The following is a 6,316-nucleotide window of genomic DNA, read 5'->3' as shown; positions in this document are numbered from 1 at the left end:
AATAATGAGACTCTTGTAACGGATATTCTTGATTTTGTAGGCCCTTCTTCATATTCTTCTTTTTGTTCATTAGGGGAGTTTTGAGATCTAAAATGGGCCTCCTAAGAAAAATGTGCAACCAAAATAAACTTTATAAGAACAATAGGATTCAAGATGATGATATCAAACATGGGGGATGATTTGCCATTTTTGGAGTAAAAAAATAAAATAATAAAACTACTTTTTCAACTCATATTTCAACTTATCTCCCTAAGGTTTAACTCAAATTTCGAGCGGGAGTACTCGTTGGATGCAAAATTTATGTCCTCATCCAAGGAGTACCCATGTTGCATACTTTTGATGGACACTGCTACACGAAAAATGAGAAATACATGAAAAATGTGATTGCAATCACGTTTTTCATGTATTTCTTATTTTTCGTGTAGCAGGGTTCATCGAAAGTATACAACATGGGTACTCCTTGGATGAGGAATCAAAATTTGCATCCAAAAAGTATATCCTCTCGAAATTTGAGTAAACCCATAGGGAGATAAGTTGAAAATATAGTTTTTTCTTTTTTCTCTCTAAAATTTGATGATATAATCTAATATTATTTTATTATTTCCACTATTATTTAATAATTTCCTTAGGAGGCCCATTTTCAAACTTAAAATTCCCCTAATGCTTCTTATTGTTTCTCCTTTTCTCACACTTTTTATTGTTGCCAGTACTATCTCCAAGTATGGACTCTACCTTGTCCCACATTTCTTTGGCATATTTCAAACCTACTAGTTTCTTCAAATAATCATCGTAAATATTCTTGTAGATTATACATCTAGCTTGCGCATCCTACTACAAATTTTCAGGTGTAATTGAATCCTTGCCACATCCTTAACATAGCAATCTCCAAATGTTAGATCCACAAGACAAAAATTGAGATTTAACATTTTTGAAAAAAAAAAAAAAAAAAACAACAACAACAACAGATCTACTCTCCAGTGATCAAGCTACAACCAAGAGCCCTGCTCTGATACCAATTGTTGGAAACATTTGAGCACTACTAAAGGGTGGGCGAGTGTTATAGACATTTTTGTGCCTTATAGCTCTAAGCATGAAATGTCCATAAACCAAGGGATCCTAAGTCCCTAAAATTGTTGTTCCTACCCCTAGAGGAACAAGGTCAACCAACTACAGCTTCTCCCAGAAGTTCTCCACCAGAAACTGCTCATAATCAGTCAAATCAGGATCATTTCAGCTGCTCCACTAGCTAGTTGCGTTGCATAGCACCCAAGTACACTAGCTAGGTGCGTTGCAACGCACCTAAATGCACTACCAGGGTGCGCTGAGCGGGAAATGACAAATGGCAGTGTCATTCCGCGAGGTGGACAGACAATGGAAGCTTCCAGAATCTTCCCCAATGACACTTGCCTCACTGAGTTCGACCAAGGATGAGTAAGAGGCTCTCAGTCTCCAAGTGGAAGCAAGAACTGACAGAGAGAAGCCACTAGTCAAACCATAAGCTGACTCATCCTCTTTGCATACATCTATATATGGATCCCTCATCCCAGAGATCCAGGGGCTGGAATTTTGTACATTGTAGAGAATTGCTGTTGGTTTTGAGATAAAGATCAGTGTATTGGGTGATTTATGCTTTGTTGGAGGTGAAGAGGGGATTCCTTTGCTGGGGGGTTGATGCTGGATCAGGAATCATCGGTTGTAACTCCTCCTGGACCTTCTTGTTATATCAATAAAACTATTTGAGTTTCTCCTACATGCTTGTGTATCAATGATGTTTTGTTATATTTGCATGTTTAGCTTAAATCTGATCCTAAGCTATTTATGAATATAAATCCATGTCTTTGTGTAGTTTTCTTCTTTTGTGATCTTGTAGGAACTTGGTGAAGCTGGGCAAGTAAGGGAGCAGGTAGCTGGAAGCTGTCAAAGAGGAGAGAGATTGGATCAAAGGACTAGCGCAAGACACAGGTTGGTTCATCCTATTCCTCTTCGTTTATAGTTCATAAAGAAGAATACGAAAATAGTTTTCTCTGTTTGTTTCTAAGGTATTGTCACACCTTAGTGGGATAGGGGCGTTCTGAGTAGACACTTTTCCCGTTAACAGCGAGGGTGTGAATCAATAGTGTGACTTCTTAAAAAAATTTACCACTTTAAATTTTTCTATTGAATCGTGCACATAACTAGTAGCATGTCACATAAACCATAAAATAATAATAAACCATGTAAGCAGCTAAAATGAAATATTCATGAGAGCAAAAATAATCAACACATCAAGGAACAATAATAACAATAACATCACACAAGATATCTCGTGGAAAGCCTTCATTGGGAAAAAACAACCCTTGATACTGTTGCACTGCTTTGAATCTCTATTAAGAAAAAGATGTCTTTTTCATATATTTGTTGACTCCCATCAGCTAGGAGACTCAACCTCAAATACAATCAGTTGACCCCCATCAACTAGGAGACTTGATTCTACTGATCAGATCAAAAGACTATGTTCTCACATGGATCTACGGACCACCATCCACTAAAAGCCACCACGATCAACAATCCTTTCCCACCTCTAATTGGATGGAGAAATTGTTCCTTTCGCTAAAGCTTAGAAATCACCACTCCACTCTCATGAAGTCACTACTCCTCTACTCTATTCTCAACTCTGATTTAGCTCTGCAATCAAATATCAACAACAAGACTCTCTGCAAATCATATAAAAATACCACAACAACATGCTCTCTACTCAAGCAATCAATGGCCACAGTCTGTCCAATGAAAACTAAACAATATCATCACCATCAACTAAAATGAATATCACACTCAACCATAACATCAAACCGTCACTCCAAAATATAATCACTGCATAATACAATCAACAACATAAAATGTAATGGCTATGTGCCAAATTCTTTAGCAACACTTACAAAACAAATGAGAGAGCCATAAACTTTGGAGCTATTCCAAGATATCCACCAATACCAACTACTCTGCTACAGCTCTTTGTATATCTAATCTGCAATGTGAAACTCTACATCAATACTATGCTTCAGTAAATAGATCTGCTCATTTTGTTTCCATTAGAACTCATACACAAGATATTGTTGCTCTCCACTAGGTCTGAATCATTCCTCTACTTCTCAGCAGCCTTCTCACTCACATGCTAACTTCATCAACCTCACCTAGCTCCAAAAAGAAGTATATAAAACATGTTGGGTGAAATTCACCTTTGGCCTAGGATTAAGGGTGCACAAATTTGAGAAAATCAATCCTCAACCATCATTACTTGTGCACTAAATGCATTCACACCCATTAGAATACTTTTCAAACCAATTCTAACCTTTTTCAATTAATCTAGAAGCCTCCCGATATTTCCAAGTCGAACTAATCCTGATGTGTGCGAGGAATGCAGAAAAATTCTAGCTAAAGACAAAACTGCATGCATTAAATTGGTTGATCCTAGTTGCAACCACACACATCGCCTTCTCTCCATGTGGTTTGAGCCTTTCAACTGCACACACAAGCCTGCATGGGTGTGGTTGGGGTAGAGGATGGTGAGAACCCAAAAACTCCAACTCAAAACTGCCTCCAAATTCTTGCTTACCTTCTCCACCTCCTATACATGCCTCCAAAACTCTGTCACGTCCTTTAACACCTCTGGAAATGGATCAAACATGTATCTTAAGTGACATTGTCAAGTTTACCTAAGGGCCAACAGAAAAGGGTTTTCATGACTGCCAACAAGTCCTCTAATCTCCACAAACACTTGCACAAGATAATGTTGGACAATTGGCATTACCCAGATGGCTAGTGGCAAAAAATATGTTGGCATTAATTTCAACAGTCATGTTGGAGGATATGTTGGGTAGTTGGCATTGTCTGACAATTGGAAAGAGTGTTGGCATTGATGTCAAGCAGACTAGCATCGATGTTTGTGGCAGAAGTTGTTGGCTTTTATGTTCACTAGCCCAGTTGTGATGGTAACTAGGCTAGTATTAATGTGCTTGATGTGCCAAGCCCAAGGGGAGTCTCGTGGTCATTTCAGTCTCTTCTCGAGAATCATCATAGTAGAAGGCTTATTGGAGAAGCCATAATATGATGACTGTGATAGTTGGGAGTCTCACGCTTTGGAGGAGATTATGCCTCAAGAGATAAAATCATATACTCTCGTAGATGGTGCAGTTGAATAGTGCTCAGAAAGATATTTCCAACGATATATGTAAGTTTGCAAATGGCCTCCTATATCAAAAGTTATTTCCATTCATAGTGGAAGAGCTAAAAGTGGTAGGAGTACCCCTTAGAGTGCGTTATTTTGGTGTTTTTCTAAAAGAAGCAGAGAAATTTGGCAGAGCTTATTAGCAGAGCCTCTATGTGAAGCTCTGGGATGACATGGAGAGATAGTGCAGTAATGGTAGATCGCAGGCAGATCCCACAGTATAGGTTGCCATGGCAGGCTTACCCCAGAGGGTTCACCCTAGTGGAATCACTTTAGAGCCCAAGTCTAAGCAACTAGGAAAGGAGGACCAGGATGACGCCATCTCAGTGGACATACCTCAGAGGGTTCACCCTAGATGTTACAGTTGCAGTGCAAAGTGTAAGGCATTAGGATGCATTAAGTGGGTGGAGCCCACCTAGAAGTTCTAGCTTGGAAGTTTGGTTAGGGCACATCCAGCTAAGTGTCGGGAGGAAAGCATCAAGATACATGGCATATTTTTCGTGGCATTGGAAACAATCTATTAGATGGGATCTATGGTCCTGAAAGTGGTTTACTTGCACATTTGATCGTGCATATCAACAGCGGCGAGCTACTCCATGGGCACCCCTCCCAAAACCACAGTCTTCTCAGGGGTGGTGTCGGAGATAAAGGTTTGAACCCGATGGTTTTAAAAAAAATGAAATAACAAAGGAAATGGTCATAAAACAAGGCCTCAAAGGACCCTTTCTCTCACCTCCAGGAGGAAACATGGAAGAATTTTATTGGCTCACAGTAAATGATGGTGGAAGATGATGTTAGCATGATGTGGTTGTACAAGGGACATGTGGAAGTCAGATTCATCATTTTTGGGTGGCCTAATGGGCCAAATCTGAGTGACACATGTCACCTATCACAGGCCAACAGATAACACAGGTGATGACATCCCACTGGTCCGAGCGCGGAAGAAATTAATGTTTCACTTGAAGAGGTTAACGAGTTGACTGGGCGTAGGGTAGATGTGGGTGTGACAAAGCATGGGCCAATGGAAAAAGAATTGGGCTAATCCCATAGGATGTGTATGCCGCAAGGCTCAGCCTGAAGGTTTATAAATAGGTGCACAAAGTTTTGGGTCGGAAGGATAGAGCCGAGACATGTCAACAAGCCAGCACACAAGCGGTGACCAATGAAAAAAGAGAGGGTGGACCCCAAGGGACAGCTAAGCCTACTAAGAGGAACCCAGAAGTTTGATATGGATGCATAAAGGGAATGCATCAGGGCACGTCATCAAAGAAATCTCACATCAGCAGGCCTTTGATTGGCCAGTGAAAGCCCATTCTTATCTTTAATGCAGTTGTAGTGGTCTAGAAAATTGACACAGCAACAGAATGGAGATCCATGCCGAGAGTATGCTCTCGGGTAGTGTGGATGGTAGCAGAGACAACATTGTTCACTGTTAGTGACAGTGGAACAAAACTCATGATTTCCGGTGTGCAATGTGGGGGAATGCAACATTATTGGGAGAGCTGAGTGGAGAGCTCTATATGGTATGTGTTGTTGAGAAAAGGTTGTGTTATCTTGTGTTGTATAGAAGACGCCGAGAGTGTGCCTATGCTATTGTGAGATTCCAAGAGATCCTGTGGAATAGAAGGGGCCGAGTGTTGAATTTATGCTACTAAGAGCAGAGGGCTGAGAGATGAGTGTGCGCAGTTGAGAGAAAAGTGTTGAGTATAGTGCGTTGTTGTAGAGTGTGTAGAGTGGAAAGAGAGTGTTGTGAGGGTTATGATGAGCAACTGTTGTTGAGCATAATAGAGGGCCGAGTGCAAAGGAGAACATAACTGATATTAGGTAGAGTGGTTTCCATGTACAATGAACATTAGTTTCCTTATTGTGGGTTGTATCCTCTATAAAGGAAGTTGGTGGCTCCATCTCTAGTGGGTGTCTAAGGAAGCCTTAGGGGTTTGTTCCTCCTAAGGGTTGATGCTTGCATAAATCCAAGGAGCTGCAATTTGGTTCTTGCAACAAATCCATGAATTTGGTGCTTCATATGGTGCTTCTGGTAAGTTGATCACGTGTTTACAAAAGGAGGGATTTGGTTCTTCTTGCTAGTGGGTTCTAGCAAAAAATCAAGGGGGG

This window comes from Pinus tabuliformis, chromosome 6, assembly GCF_031772625.1.
Source record: "Pinus tabuliformis cultivar Carrire ecotype Pingquan chromosome 6, CPIR1, whole genome shotgun sequence".
In the NCBI taxonomy this organism is placed as follows: domain Eukaryota; kingdom Viridiplantae; phylum Streptophyta; class Pinopsida; order Pinales; family Pinaceae; genus Pinus; species Pinus tabuliformis.
This window is presented reverse-complemented; position numbering follows the sequence as displayed.